This window comes from Gouania willdenowi, chromosome 2 (assembly GCF_900634775.1).
Source record: "Gouania willdenowi chromosome 2, fGouWil2.1, whole genome shotgun sequence".
In the NCBI taxonomy this organism is placed as follows: domain Eukaryota; kingdom Metazoa; phylum Chordata; class Actinopteri; order Blenniiformes; family Gobiesocidae; genus Gouania; species Gouania willdenowi.
Window position 1 is genome coordinate 6,178,398 of NC_041045.1, and position 16,748 is coordinate 6,195,145.

The 16,748-nt window shown below is 38.6% G+C and overlaps 1 protein-coding gene across 8 annotated transcripts in view; it reads left to right on the forward strand.

Moving 5' to 3' along the window:
- Positions 1 to 979: 979 nt before the first annotated feature.
- The window catches only part of raph1b (Ras association (RalGDS/AF-6) and pleckstrin homology domains 1b), a 48,231-nt gene continuing 32,462 nt past the window's right edge, over positions 980 to 16,748 (forward strand). For all 8 annotated transcript variants that reach the window (XM_028466696.1, XM_028466705.1, XM_028466732.1 and 5 more), the window contains exons 1-2: positions 980 to 1,239; positions 15,919 to 15,980. The gene's annotated coding sequence lies outside the window, so the exon portion shown is untranslated. The remainder of the gene's footprint in view (positions 1,240 to 15,918; positions 15,981 to 16,748) is intronic.

Below are 16,748 nucleotides of genomic sequence, written 5' to 3' on the forward strand. Positions count from 1 at the left end.
TCTGTAAATCAAACAGAAAATGGGTGGACTCTGGGGATTGAAGAGTTTGTAAAGCCATGTCAGCATGGATGACAATAATCTCCTAATCTAGAACATGCACCATTTGTTTTGTGGGGGAATATTTATTTAATCATATTTATTCACTCTAAAATTGGGTGTTTTTCCCTCTTTATTACATTTACAGTAGGCCTGGGCGATATATTGATATTTCTATTCAGACGATAAGTAAAAGACAATGTAAATTTGGTTTTTGATTTTATTTTGCAATGATGTGATTTTGCTCTGAATGTCAAATGAATTTCTGTGAATGCAACCATGTCGGAAATGAACTGAATAAATAAAAATAAAATGAATAAAATAATGGTTTTTAGAAGTCGCTGCCAGTCTCTTACACATGCACGCCTCTGAGAAAAATAAAAACAAGCTACTTGTGTGAATTTACTCACACTTGCTGTCCTTAAGAGAAGAGACATGTTGATATCGTGAAAGTGGTTGTTCAGTAAATAATCACCATTTTTTTGAGAATTGTTTTATAAATGAATTTTGACACACATCAGTACAGTTTTTTTTATTTTATATACTAAATACATGATTTAATTACTGCATTATTGGATTTATGCCTGCATCCATTTATTTTTCCGTGATACACATTAACATCTTATTTTTTAAATCTAAAATTGTTGTTTTATTTTAATTTATTTTATTTTGTGGTAATGATGCCTTCCTATGGCTCGGGAAATTTGCCCGCCAAGAAAAACGATCGCTCTTTAATTTGTGGTTTGGACAAAAATGATGATTAATTTAATCTTAAAATGTTCCAACATTATGTTTGATTCAAGAATCACATACACGGGATTAATGAAGACGAGGTTAATTTAATAGTGCTGTTTGATTCCATCGTGTCCCGTTTGATGTTTTCCATCTCCCACGGACCGTGAAGGCGGCCCTGGATCCTGGGCTGGACACCGGAAATGACGTACCCGTTCAGCGTGTCTCCTCCTCGCAGGCAGAGGAGTGGGAATGGGAAACGTTTAGCGGTTCCACTGGACAAATACGTGGAAACATGCGGGCAGCGTTAAGTCCTTAAGTGGATTTTTTTTTTTTTTGGTCCAAAATATTCCCATTGAGGCCGTGTTTTCAGAGTTTGTTCGTGTTTTCCCCCTCTGACGGACGGGGTGCTTTTTTTTCTATTGGAAACCACTGGAGCAGCGGAGGTTCTTTGTGAATCCCGTTTTAACTGTAAGTACGAATTTTATTTACTATTCTTCTGCGTTGACATTATTTGTGCATTATTCTTCTGGTATTTACCACAAAACATTGTTTCTGGGGTGACAAATTAAACCCGAGTGACCATTGAACGCGTCCCCTCTAAAGCCTTTTGAAAGGGTGTGCGGCGTTCAGGGGCCGCAGGCTTTAAATGGGAGTGACAATTGAAGAGCAGCCCATTGTTGGCTTGTATTATTTGTTTATTTTTCGATGTCTGGGTCAAACCTCTGGACTCCTGAGGTGTGTCTGTGTGTGTGTATTTATTATTATTATTTTTTTTTAAACTCATTCTATCCTCCTCTGCATCCAGCTGAGGAAGATGTGCAGCTTGTCTCCACCCTTCTCCCGGTAATGGCCGATGGCATTGAGACGTTTAGGTGCAAATCTCTCTCATGCATTGTAAAACTTAGCATCACACGTCTTTAATGGGCCATGAACCAGGCAGTGGTTAGTGCTGGTGTTGGCCTGGTTCAGTGCACAGTTATAGCAGCCATAGCTCTAGAGCTAATGGACACTGATTTAATTCTCTTTGTTAGAGAACGCCGCCGGCAGCAGGTTGGTCATCAGTGACCATCACCACCACCACCACCACCACCATGCACATATAGCCATTTACACTGTTGCATCTTTCTTAGCAAATGCATGTGCAGAACTTACAGAATACACCAGAAAAAAAAAAAAAAAACCCCAAAACCTACTAAAACACGCCTGCACTGACTGAGGTTATCTGACACCCATGGGAATTTCCCAGTTTTCTGCATGAAACTTTCATAAAGATGAAATGGGATATGCTCTAAAGCAGGGGTGTCAAACTCATTTTAGTTCAGGGGCCAAAAGCAGACCAGTTTAATCTCAAATGAGCTGCAGATTTTAGGTTTCAACATTAATGTGGTCCCAGTTTGCACTTCCACACAGACAATATCAAACTAATAACTAGGGATGTCCCGATACAACTTTTTTCACTTCTGATACGATGCCGATATAGCAGCCTCGAGTATTGGCCGATACCGATCCGGTGCGATATCAGCACGAATCATACATGCTTTTATTACTTATTTTGAAGTGTGGAATGTTAGAAAAGACTTGATCAAGTGATGTTACTCAAACAGAAAACAATAGTCAGCAATTCAAGTTCACCGCAGTTATTTTTCACTGTCAGTATATGGTGGGAACAAAAACTTATCGGAGCGCTTATATCACAGCTTGATTGTTGTAGATATCGGTATCATATTTGTATATAATTAGTATTATCTATCTTACTTTATTTTTTACTACTGTAAAGTGTGTGTAGCTGATCCTTATTTTTAACCGTCTTTTACTTAATTATACACTTATTTAACATTTATCATTTCTTTCTTTATTTGTTAAACATTTTATTCTTTTATTTGTGATTTTAATTTTCTTAAAGTGGCTATAACAAAAGCAATTTCCCCCTGGGATTTATAAAGGAATTCTGATTTTTAGATGCAGTCCGATAAAACCCGATATTCGTTTTCTGGCTGATATCGGACCGATATCAACATCGGATCGGGACACCCTAGTAATAACTTGCAGATATTAGTCATTGCAGGATAGATTTTGTGTGTTGGGGGACATTTTGTTGAATAATTTCAGGAAATTCTCAGTATTTTGGAAAAATGGAAAATCCTGTGATCCGTCCAAATATTGAGGAGTGTCATTGAATTTGTGTATTTGAAGAGAAATCTACAACTGAGTTAGTTAAAAAATTACACAATGATTCATTCGCTGTCATTTTTACTTCCTTCTGCAGGGACAGAATTGGAGGCTCTTAAGGGCCAGATTTTCTCCTTAAAGCAGCCACTTGGCTCAGCCTTTTTTCCCCACTATGGTTCCATAATAGACCGTCTGTGTCCTTAAGGCACGCTTCATTTGCATCCACTAGACTAGAAGCACATTATTCTGGGCAAGCACACGGCGCCACAACAATGTGACCTATTGGTTTACAGTGGAGTTAATGGGTTGAAGAGATAACCACTGGGCTTCTGACAGATGCCTTAAAGCTTGTTACACTCTTTATTTTTTTATCCTCTTGGCATTAATTAAAGCACACTGGGCCAGATTTGACTGACTTTCTTGACAAAACATAAGGTAAAGACAAAAAAAAAAAAAAAATGAAACGTGGAGGGGTCCTTTGAGGTTTTGCTACTGACACTTTGGGGCCTAATGATGATCTGATTAATCCCAGATTAAAATATCTGAGTCAGATGTTAGAGGCAGTTTTGCAGTGTTTTTCATACATCTGAGTCTAATGGGACTGAAGGTGTAGCAACATCAAGCAGGATAAATTAAACCGGTGTTGTTATGCTCCTTGTAGCCTTATATTATTTTGGATTGGATTTCCTTGTAAAGTGGTAACAGGAATATTTTCTCTTCCTGATGCTACAGCAGTGCTTCTCAAAGTGTGGGGCGAGCCCCCTGGTGGGTAATGGAGGTATAACAGGTGGGCGCGACAAACAGGAGGACAATTTCAATTTCATGCCAATCTTTCTGCATTGACAATAGAGACTGTTATTATAACACTCTAAACAAAACGCATCACACAAGAAAATATTGCAGAATTTAAAGAAGCATTACATTATTAGACTATTGCAATGTGGAACTAAAGTGCAAAAGTAATATTCGGGCCATCATGTGAAGTGGAGCGAAACCATAAACAAGCTTTGCATTATTTTTAAAGCTTTTACTTGGATTATTAAACATGAAATATTACATGTGCATATTTCATATGTGCACTGAATTTCCTTTTTTGTTTTCTTAAGCTTTTTGACACAGATTGCAAACAATGTTTTGTTTTTTTACCTGCATTTTTGCATTAGTTCTTTATGCAGGTGATTGGCTTAACCTCGTTTTTGATTTATTGTGAAATATGATGTTACTTGTTCTCAGTTAGTTCAATAAATTTGAAAATGTGTTATTTGTCAGGATTGTTTGGGGGGCAATGAGAGCACGTGGGGCTTGAAAGTTCACCTTCGTCAAAGTGGGGAATACACAAAAAAGTTTGCGAACTAGTGGGCAACACGAAGGCTAGCAGGAAGATTGCTGTGTGTGTATATCACCAATAACATGCTTTTCTCATCTATCCACGTTGCCTTGTTGCCAATAGATGAAGGATAGAGTAGTGTAATCTTTTTATTTAGATCCTTGATTTCCCTCGGATGCAGTTGATGAGATGAGGAGCAGTTGTCGGAGAATGATCCCATTCCACTTTGTGTGTGTGTGTGCGTGTTGGATAAGATGGATTGGGAAGCTATTCTTGGTGTGTGGGGGTGTGTGTGTGTCTGTCTCTGTCTGTCTGTCTGTCTGTCTGTCCCAGGGCACGACGCTTCCCTGCACAAAAGCACCAAAGTTGTGGCTTTGGCTGGTTTTACCCAGGTAGGGTTACACCCATGGGTGTAGCTGGTTAAGAGAGAGCAAGAGGTGCTGATGGCACTTCAAAGTCCTGCAATGGAGAGCCAGAGGGTCGAGGGGGTGTGGGTGGGGGGCGAATGTGATATTTCCACTTTGATAGGAGGACTCATGTGAAGAAAAGCCACCAGCTGCAGGAAAGAGCAGCTCCCTGATGGAGAACGAGTTGCCTCATCCATGTCATGCATGCGTGAGTGAAACGCTAAGGTTAATTGTGCGTGTTTGCTTCCTCTAAGGTGGAGCCCCCTCCTTGTCACGGACACGTGGGGCAGTTCTCAATGGGGGCCTTGTTCTGGTAACATTTTGCTGACCTTTGATGGCAGCTGCTTGCGCCATTTTCAAACAAAGACAGACGACTGCTGTGGCCTGTGTGTTCGTCCAGATAGTGAAACGCTCGTCCGGTCGACCTTTTTATACAAACATGATTATAACAAAGCTGAAACATTAAAACTGTCCATCTATTCTTATATGAGGCATCAGGCATGATCTGCAGTCACTGGTTGATTGAAGTTGGCAGAAAGAGGTCATCCAACATCCAACCATTTTTATCAGCCTCTTGGCATTTATAAATACTACCTCTGTCTATTAAAAAGGAGGATTTAGATGTTCTGTGAATGTAGATTTCACATCCTCAGTGATCCATGATTCGAGTCACTCTTTGGCTTCCACGTCTTGATGATCACATGCACTCAAACTCAAAGACACAAATGACCAACAGTGACGTACACTCAGATTGTTGTGTTGTCAGCTCTTTTATCTGTGCCAGTGGATGAAGGCAGTAGAAAACTATGCAGGTATTTATTTATAGTACGGTTGGTGTTTGACACCAAAGGCCACTCATACTTGACTTTTCCACGGCTGGTTGAGACGTAAAGGTCACGGAAAAAAGTGATGATTAGTACCAACAGTCCTTCGTGAAGTAAATATTTCACTCAAATCTCTGTGACAACATGAAATGATGGGACAACAATAGTTTATCCTTTGATGTGTTGTTTGAGAAATTTCAAGGCTGTTATTAGGCCTGGGCAATATATTGAGAGTCAAGATGTTTTGGCGATTTAGAAACTTACATTATACGTATATAGCCATTTTTCAGAAAGAACATTGAGATGTAAGTTTTGCTTCGTATTGCCCAGCCCTAGCTGTTATGCTCAATAATTAATGCATTTATTTTGGGATGTCCTAGTGGCAGTATCGTGTCCAATACTTTGGTGTAAACTGGTAAGAAATGCTCCCATACCACAAGTAACTGTAGCCTTGACCAACCTATCTGGATTATTCTGATACGACTGATTTACTTTTTTACAATTTCACTATCAAACCGGCTTTGTTTAATTATTAACTTTGTGTCACCACTGTGACACAGAATTTTTGTTTTTTTATGCCCATTTTTCATTCAGAAGTCATAAGGTTTATTTATATTAAATCATCTAAATACCCATAGTCATATTTTCTATTCCTTTGAAGTCCAAGTGGTGTGTTCAAAAGTTGTATATTTTCAGGCTTTTTACTCATCGTCCTATACTGTATACTTAAATTTTTACCACATTTTTTGGTCATTTTCACTACAGTATAAAGACCAGCCCTGTAAACAAGAATACAATATTTAAAAACACATTTAATGACCATTACGTGTAGTTCCGTCTTCTTTATCTTTGCTGAACCCACTTGAACCCTTTGGCTCTTCTGTCAGATATCCGATGTATTAGGGATGTGCTCAGGCCTTGTAGTATTCATTTATTTTCTGTTTCTTTTGGTTGTTACCCCCCTCACTGTACTGTTAGTTTAAGCTGCTTATCCAGCTATTAATCACCATGACGTTGGCTGTGGCAGGTGGCTGATTTTCACCACCCCCCACTAACATGTAGTGCAGATGGTCAGTTTGATTCACTGTAGTTGGAGTTTAGTCTTTATCAACTAAACCTTGTGTGACTGTCACTCTCCATAGTTTTGATCATTCACTGAATCATTTTTATTACGATGGCTCCCAAAGTGAAGGAATTAAAGTAAAAGTGAAGCATTAAACACAAGACAACAAGATACATGCATGATTTAAATGTAATTTTTTTTTTTTTAAAGTCCAATTGTTAAGGCACAAAATACATTTTCAGTTGCACTTTTAAAAAGAAAAAGAACTATTATGTAGTTTTGCATTGTTTACTATAGAACCAGAATTCAAATTAATTTTCTAGTTTTTTCCCCCCCAAAACATAAAGGAATATTTGTCTACATTCCCATTTTGTAAAATAAATTGTGATAGAATCGTATCAAGAACCCAGTATTGTGAATCGAATCGTATCAGGAGTTGAGTGAATCGTTACATCCCTAATAAACACACAAGTTGACGAGAAATAAATAACTGAAAAAGATACAAAATGAAAACAAATTACACAAAAATATTCCAAATCGCATTCAAACAAAAATTATACACAAAATTACACCAAACACGCAAAATAAAATAATAAAATATACAAAAGTACAACAAAATGATACAAAATTACTCTTATATCAAATATACATGATAAAAATATATTTATTTATTCTGTGTAGTTTTGTATATTAATAAAATATGTAAAATTACAACAAATATACACAAAATGACTCCAAAAACACACACAACAAATGGTAAATATTCAAAATTATAACAAATACACACAAAATAAAAACAAATATATACAAAATTACAACAAAAATACACGTAATAAAATAAAAAAATACACAAAAACACACAAAATGAATCCAAAAACTAACGACAAAAGCACACACAAAAACCTACATGTAGTATTAATAATCTGACCCTAGGTTTACACTATCACATATTTGTTGGCCCCCACAGTGATAAAAGTTGACGTCTGTAATCTACAGGCTGTGCATTGTTTTTGTGTATCTCTGTTCCCTCTGTGAGACCACCAAGTTTGTAGCCATCCTTAAACACAGTCTTAGGGAATCTTATCCCAGTGGGAATCCTCTGTTAAATTTCCAGTGGTGACTCAGGTTTCAGACAGAAGAAGGTGGGGTTCATCTCTGATAGACAGGATATAGCTCCTCGTGTAATGGCTCTTTGACATGGACACAATGCTAATGCTAATGCTCAAGGCTATAGGGAGATGTTCAAAGAGTGCACACTTAGTGGTGCCCAGAGGAGACACATGTGGCTGCTGCAGAGAAAGCATGTTATCGACTGACTGGAGGTGGAAAGTAGATTTACTCTGTGTTTTTGCTTTCACATGCACTGTTAGACACTGTGGCTTGGGTTAAATAGAAGCAGCAAATTTCAGATACCCCCCACCCCCCACCCCCCGTGTGTGTTTTTACAGCCTGGGACAAACGGCAGCTCCACCACACAGAGTGATCCCACTGATCAGAGTTCACTGCGTTCTCATGAAACCACAGTGGCAGCGTGCAGGACTCAGTGTTCAGAAGCAGTTAGGGACAAGTGTTTGTTTGCCTTTTGTCAGTCGCCCATCACACACACACACACACACACACACACTGCAGATCAACAGCAGTGGAAACTTTTGGAGAAAAAGGCTGCACACATCTAAACATTTGTTTTTCCTCGCCACGCTGAGAAATACCTGAGATGACAACTTCCATCTGTCGGAGTCATGTTGTACAGTGTTGATCTCTGGGTTGCATTCCAGCAAAAATCCTCAGAGGATTCAGTTTTAGTCATTTGGAAAACACAAATTCACATTCTGAAACAGAGAAAGCAATCTTAATGTTTTTTTTTTCCTTGTCTTTATTAAAAATCGGGCACAAACGTGACATAAAAATGCCTCCATTGTATGTTTTGGAATAATGTCACCCAGAAAACGGACTCATGATCTTGTTCAAAGTCTCGCGCTACGTGTTACAGATTGACAAATGATCATGCTATCCTGTGACCGATAATAAATACAGAGCTTAATTTGATGTGGTTCAGGTTATTATGACTGCATTCAAATATATTGTCACAGCAAAAGTGATTAAAGGTTTTGCTAATGTTTTGTCGTAAATCTTGTGATTTCAGCGTAAATTCCATGAATCATCTGAAGCACATAAATATGAATAACAGTAGTTGACTCTATTAACCCTATTTAGCATGTTTGGGTAAGTTTAACAGCGTGTAAAGTCATCTAAACAGGGAAAAGGAAAAGTGTAAACACATTTTCAGACACCTCTAGTGACTCTTTCTGGTGTTTCTGGGGTCTTTTGAAGATAAAAGCGCATGTAGTGTTACTCTTAACAAGTAGCGGGTGCAATTAAGCTCCTCCCCTAGAAACCATGCTTGTCTTGTAAAGATGGACAAACAAAAAATACAGCATCATCAGTGATTTTTATTCATTCGATCATTCTTTAAATGAGCACTTGGGTCTTGAAAATCTTGATCTGCCAAACACATGATGTTAATTTAACCTTAATGCGTCTTCCTTACATATTTTTTTCATTTATCTTGGATATGTATTCTTTAAATCCGTTTTAAATCCCTGGGTGTTTTTAAGGACAAATGAAATAAATAAAGTTCTGGCGAGCACCTGATTTTGTCCTTTTGGGTTGTTTTTCCAGCTCCAGCATGAAACTAAAAACAGATGCACTCATACATTATGGAAGTGTTCAAACTGTTTGTGCTTCGATGAAGTTTCACATTGGAATCAAACCAAAGAGACTGGTGCTGAATGGACTGGTTTTTGGTATCAAATATGCACTGCAGCCTACTTTCCATGTTCTGATCTTCTCGTTCTGCTCTCAGTCCCCGTATGGATGAGAAGGCCTCAACACTTTCTGGTGGCGTTAAAGCAGTTGGAGGAAGCGTGCTGCGTGGTTTCCTGTTAATTGCCTCTCCAGCAAAGATCTGACGGTGCTAAGGAACATACTTTGTGACGTCTTTGGGGCTCCTCTCTCTACATCTGGGTTTGTGTTTGAACAGAACAGCAGCGCTGGCCTGGCAGTGCTGCTCCACTTTTTCTGTCTTACGTCAGAGTTCATGTTGGAACGCCCGCAGTGACCTACAACAACGCGGAGACGATTGAATCCCCTGACAGTTGCTCAAACCTGAGAGTGTAATCTCACAAAATAGCGCTCAGCGTTTGCCAAATATCATTGAGCAACGTCACGGCAGCGTGCGCCGCTCTCCAATAAGTCTCTGGGTTAAGTTGGAGGCTGAGTAACTTTCTAATCGGTTTCTGCTCCGCTGAGCTTCACACTTGAGTGGAGCTTGATTATTTTTTTGTCTACGTGCCACGCGAGCAACCCTCAATACTGGGTAAACCACGATCTGCTCCTCGGTTTGGTGCTATAGCTGCATTTAGTAGGGAAAATACACAAAATAAAACGAGCATATAAAAATTACAACAAAAATACTCAAAATGATTCCCAAAGCATGCAAAATAAAATAAAACTATACAAAACTACAGCAAATACACACAAAATGACTCACAAAACACAGAAAACCAACAAAATAAAGGAAAATTATACAAGATTTCAACATATATACACAAAATAAAATAAAAATGTACACAAAACTTACATAAAAAACAGACAAAATAAAATAAAAATATACAAAATTACAGCACAAATACACAAAATGATTCCCAAAACACACAACGCATGCACACTAAAATAGTAATATACAAAATTACAACAAATATACACAAATTAAAAGAAAAAATATGCAAAACTACTGCAAGTATACACAAAATGACCCCAAAAACACGCAGAATAAATGACAAATATACAAGATTAGAACAAATATGTTCAAAATAAAATACAAATACACAAAACTACAGCAACTATACACAAAAATAACTCCAAAAACACCCAAAATAAAATAAAATTGTATAAAACTACAACAAAAATACATGAAATTATGCCAGAAACACCCAAAATAAAATAAAAATATTCAAATTTAGAACAAATATACCATCTTCACTGGGTGAACCATGATTTGCCCCTCGGTTTGGCGCTAGTATTTCTGGTTTGGACCTGCGGGGGAGGTTGTGGCGTTTCTGTCACTTTTAGTTTGTCTCTCTTTGACCTCCTTGTTGCTGTGTATGTGTGTGTGTGGGGTGGGGGGTCTCTGTGGAGATGTCATGAGGACAGAGCTGTGGAATTGAGAGGAACCTCAGTGGTTATTCATTCTCAAGGAACCCCAGTGACTGCTCCCCAGCACACTGGACCTCCATCAGACCCCACTGGCCATCGTGGGAACATTCCTGATGCAGCTTTTTTCTGTAATTCCCACCATGTGTGGCTTCTTCAGAGCAGAGCGCTTAAAGCGTGGAGGATCTCACAGAGGGAAGCAGCTCCTTGTAATCGTGACCAGACCTGCAACATAAACGGAAAGTAGCTGAAGGACCCAGTCCATTGCTGTGTTTGAAATCGCAATCTAATAAACTACTCATACTAAGTCTGACGTCAAAATGAGTCAGACTTAGTATGTCAGACATTAGATAGTATGGAAAGATTGAGTATGCGAGAAATAACCGGATGTATACTATATCAGGGCATTTTTTCAATATGCACGGTGGGCACACGAGTCATACTCAACCCCAAGCCCCATGATGCATTGCTAGCAGAAAGTAAAATCATCCTGGGACCGGCTTCAAGCTCAAAATCAAACATTCCGTTTTCAAAACAAAAGCATCTCTTCTTGTCCTCCATTAGTAAATAAATAGGGCTCTTGTTTTGAAGTTAACTGGAAGTTTAGTCTGTTGCACAATGGTGGGTCTCTGAAAATCTCCAAAATGTTGGCACGAAGTGTGTTTTATGGATCAAATGACCACATGTTGATATTTTTCTTGGTCGCTTTCTCACTTTACATGTTTTCAGAACTTTCAAATGTGGAGAATTAATGTAGATATTTAGCCTCAGTGTGATTCAAGTTTTTGTTGTTGAGGTTCAAAATGCTACTTGGGAAACTTAGAAGAATGCTTCAGTGGGAACGGTCATCAAACTATTCATACTAATGGTTAATAGTAGACAGTATATACTCACTGGCTGTGTAGTGTTATGATATTTGTGATGGCTTTATTGTGGCTTTTAAGTATTTACTGTTACATTCATCATTGTCCCATCCCATCTAGAACAGTTGCTCTTCTTTGTTGTATTTAAAAAAAAATGACGTTTTAAGGTTTGTCACTTAATTTAACGTGATATCAACAAATCAAAACCAAACATTGGATTATAGTTCAACATTTCTTATTGTGATTGGCCCTTAATGGCATAGCCTTAGTTCTGCTGGTTTAGCTCACATAAAAGCCTGTTTGTTTAATACGGAGGCATCGGTCAGCACGCTGCGTGAGAGTGGAAGCAGCTGCATGGTTTGAAAAGCAATAATAGATCAATACAAAAGCTATTTCCCAGAGCACTGAGTGTTGCCACCAACCAACTGTCTGATAGTTTACCTCATTGACCTTTTCTCATAATGCTTGTGGTCGTGTTTAAGGTCTTATCTTGGTAAGAAACCAGATTAAAGTGCTGTTATAGCTCTCAGATCCTTAAGCCTTAAGCTCTTACAATGATCAGTGTTTTTTTTTTTTTATTCATCATCGGGTTGTGAAGTTATAGGTACTGTTGTATATTCAAATGATGAAGAACGAGCAAAATGCACCTTTAAATATTATCTGTTGCCGTATTCTTCACACTTTGATTTCCTCCAAGCTTTATTAAAGTCATTTTAAAAGTATACATTGCCCCGAAGTGATTCAATATGAGATCAGTTCCTTAGAGTGTAAAAATATGTTTTTTTTTTAATGATGGCAAATATTTGTTTTATAGATAATTGAAGACATTCACACATTGGTCCATCTTTAAAAAAAACTATAGAGTTGTTAGAAAACCAATTCATTGATAACATTGCCCACTCAAAATATTCTTTTACCAAACAAGAATTATATCTATTGTACTTGTAGTTTAAAATTAAACTTCAAATCAACTGAAATCTATTTTATTTTCAATAATGAAATTCAATTCATTAGTCTATGAAAGGGTTTGTATAAATCCAATGTATTATTATTATTATTGTTGTTATTGCCCATTTAAACATTATTTTACCAAACTAGAAAAGCATTAATTGTAATTCCTGGAGTATACGTCTCGACTCTTTTCCATTTAAAATAAAGGATGCAAATTTATATAACGATGCAAATTATATGTCAATTTTAAGTCCAGCAGCACCATCTATTTGGTAAAATATGAGTTGGCTGTTTTCAGTTTAGATGCTTTTATGCCTTTATTAATAAAAGACAACAGTAGTCAGATTATATTACCTGTAAATATAATAAATAGCTGATACTGATCTGGTGCCTTGAAAAGACCAGCTGTTGACATATGGGTGTTGTTTTTAATCCTGTGTCGATGTATTTCACTGATTTGACGTTACAGTATGCTGTCTGCTTCCTCTCCCCCAACAGTCCTGTCTTTATTTCCTGCTGTGACTTCATTGCTCAGCGCCCTGCCCTCTTTCACGCTTCCTGCCCCGGCGGGAAACCAGCCGCCCCCAAGGAGCGCTGTTGACCAGAGAAGTTGTGTCGGACAAGGACACACCTGTGTCCCACCACACGGGACTCCCTGATTCCCCTCGGCCTGTTGTTGGTGGTCGGGCACATAAAACAAAGTCTGTTAGCGCTGTTGACATTAGCACAGAGGGCACCTTAAGGCCTGTGTTTAAAGTTTATTGGATTAACTTAAAATCCCAGTGTAAGGCAGTACCTGTGCATTCATAGTTTTTACAACAGTCACTTGTGTGCCAGTGTGGGTGCCAGTAAAATAAGGAAGCCAATGAGGCTGCTTTCACACCGGGATAGTCCCAGACTGTGGACTTTATTTGGCTCACTCGCCTTTACCTGTTGTGCCTGGAGGCAGCGCTCAGGGAAAACTTAGCTGGTTATTTCGTTGAGTTTCCTCAAACATTCACAAAAACCTGCCCCTGTTCCTGTCACACTTGCAATGACCTGTCTTTTAGTGAAAACTAGCGTGCATTGTGATATTGTCCAGGAACTTGCATGTGAGGCATTTCCCTGTCATGTGGGGGTCCGATAATAAATATAAAACACATTAGATTGATTTGTTTGTTGGTTTTATAACGTTAATTTTGTGTTTTTTACGCCCTATTTAGGGTGTGTTTTCTTTGTTTGTGCTGCAGCTGAATTTACTTTGATCTCCCAACATTCGTCGTGTCCCAACTGCCAGTCTTCTTCAAAGGTGTCTGTTGATCACTTTGATGGTTTTTTTTCAAATTTGGCAGCATAATTCCAGCAAATTTATTTTGTCTTTTCGAATAATATTTTAAGGTTTTATTTATTAAGACAACTTTTTTTTTCAAGTAAATTGACAGTCGAACATGCCAGGCGATCAGTCTTCTTCAGAGGCATCTGCTGATCACTTTGATGTTTTCTTGACTTCCGTGTAATAATTCCAGCAAGTTAATTTTGTCTTATTTTTGAATTACAAGTTAAGGTTTCATTTATTAAGACAACTTTTTTCCAGGAAATTTACTTTGATCTCCCGACATGTTTCGCGTCCTAACTGCCAGACTTCTTCAGTGGTGTCTGCTGATCACTTCAATGTTTTTTTTTTAACTTCTGTGTAATAATTCCAGCAAGTTCATTTTGTCTTGTTTTTGTATAACATGTTAAGATTTTCAATTATTCAAAAAGAAGACAAAACATCAAAGCAATCAGCAGACACATTTGAAGAAGACTGGCAGTTGGCAGGAGATCAAAGTAAATTTCCTGAAAAAAAGTTGTCTCAATGAATAAAACCTTCACATATTACTCTAGACTTAGTTTACACATTCACCCTGTCCCAAACAAATGCTACAGTGGTTAAAACGCCCTAGGATTGGTCGGTGTAAATGTAAATGTAAACACACCCTGAGCCTTTCTGTGTGTACCAAGTCATGTTTGCCTGTGCGCGTCTGTTGTTGGGCTGCCTTTGTTTTCAAATCGCCAGCAGCTGCCAGGCGGCCTCCTGGCACCGGGACATTTGTCACGGCCTCACCTGTTCAACAGCCCCGCGTTGACGGCGTGGTAATCTGAGCAGGCAATTGTGCTTTAAAAAACAAAAAGTCTCACATGTAGCAGGGATGACGTGTGCGAACACTCTTGTGACTGTTTGCTGTGAAAACACACACACGCACACACACACACACACACACACACACGAACACGAACACGAACACATGCCGTGTCTGAACAACAGTTGTGAGGAAGAGAAGGAGCAGCAGCTGGCATTAGACGTCTGCTCCTTTGACAGACCATGACCAAACCGTACCATCAGACTATGATTCAGCATGTGGATTATTATTGGGGGAAATAAACCCACTTCATGACTCAGCAACATGTAAGCAAATGAGTCGGCAATCCGTCACAAGGTCGGAAAAGTGAGACCCACTTCAAGGCTGATGAGTCACCGCCGACTTCCATGTAACATTTTACAACTTTAGTGTTGTGTGACTCCCGTCAGGTGATTAACTCGCAGCAACTCAGCCTCAAAGCCTTTATCTTAATCTCGCTGCATCATAACGAGGAGGAAACTGTCATCTTTGTCACAAGGCTTTCGCTCTCGCAGCCTCCGTCGTTATAATCCCTGCTTTCTGAAATCGCTCCAGCTGCTGAGGTGCAAAGAAAATCCTCCTGAAAGTGTCAAATAACCGCTGTGATGACTCTAAATCCGTGGGTCTCAAACTTTTTAGGCTCACGTACCCCCTTTCTCTTATTTCTGAATAGTACCCCCTTTGTCAGACTACAACATTCTGTTAGAAAACAACTATAAAGCATTATATTGAATGATTGAACGAGTGATACCACACACTTTAAAGATTCTCATGCTGTAAATAAGTGGAAAGAAACTGTTTTATAGTGCAATGGTTCCCAACCTTTTTGGATCGTGACCCTTTTTTGATATCAGGAATTTCTGGTGAACCCCAAAGACATTTTTTTTGGGTTTTTACTGCATTTTGTATTTTACAAAGTTAAAGTATATAAATACAGTTGTTTAAGATTGTATGTTTTTATTTAAAAGAAAGAATAATAATTAGAATATTTCAGGTGACCCCATGGATGAAAAACACTGCTTTAGTGGCTCCTGAATAGATGTATTTCTGTAGTTTTTATCATTTCTGGTCATCTCACGCCTTTATTCGTTATTTCTCTCTCTCTCTCTCTCTCTCTAGTACCCCATGTATTGCCATTGCATACCTCAGTTTGAGAAACACTGCTCTAAATCATGTCCGTTTCTTCACAGAGTGGCGTGGTGTTTTCATCTGACCTCTAACCTCAGCGAGGAGCAGTAGAACCACTTCAGAGGTAAGAGTTCCTGTAAAGCAGAGTGAGTTCACAGCACTCCCTGTGGATAATGAACTCTGTGGGCACACGTAAAAGAAAAACAGGCGGCCTGGCAGTATGTGCCACAAGCCTCCTCCCTCTCGTCTTCACTCAAATGTCACAGAGATGCTTATTTTCCTGCTGTCGTAACCGTCAGGGAAAGTAATGTTTAAAGTGATCTCATGTGCTTGTTTAATGCACGGTAATGTCTGTCTGTCTGTCTGTCTGTCTGTTTGTCTGTTTCCACAATCGTTCATTAGCGTTCCTCCTAAAAACGAGCTTAAAAACGTCCTGATCGAAAGGTGTCTTTAAATCAAAGCCAAAGAAAGAGGAACAGTCCTCTCTGGGAGCGTGTCAGTGTAAAAGGGAGATAATTCCAGTTCTAAATGGAACCATGTGAGCATGGATCATTGCTGGGGCTCTCACACTGAGCCTTTCTTCTCCGCCTGTCACAGATCTATGTTGAATTCCAGATTCAGTGCAGTGTGAATCAGGAACAGCTTCCTTTTTGTCGTCTTCATGATTATGTAACACACACACACACACACACACACACACTGAGAAATCAATGTTCAACACTTTATAATGTAGTTTGATAGAAAATTGCACCAAAAAGCTACGTTTGAACTCAAATAAAAGCGTTTAAAGCAGTGGTTTCTAACGTTTGTTCTAACATTCACAAGTTTATGGTGACCCCAAAGATGACTTTTTGATCATGTTTGTCATACTGTGTAACAATTATTTTATATT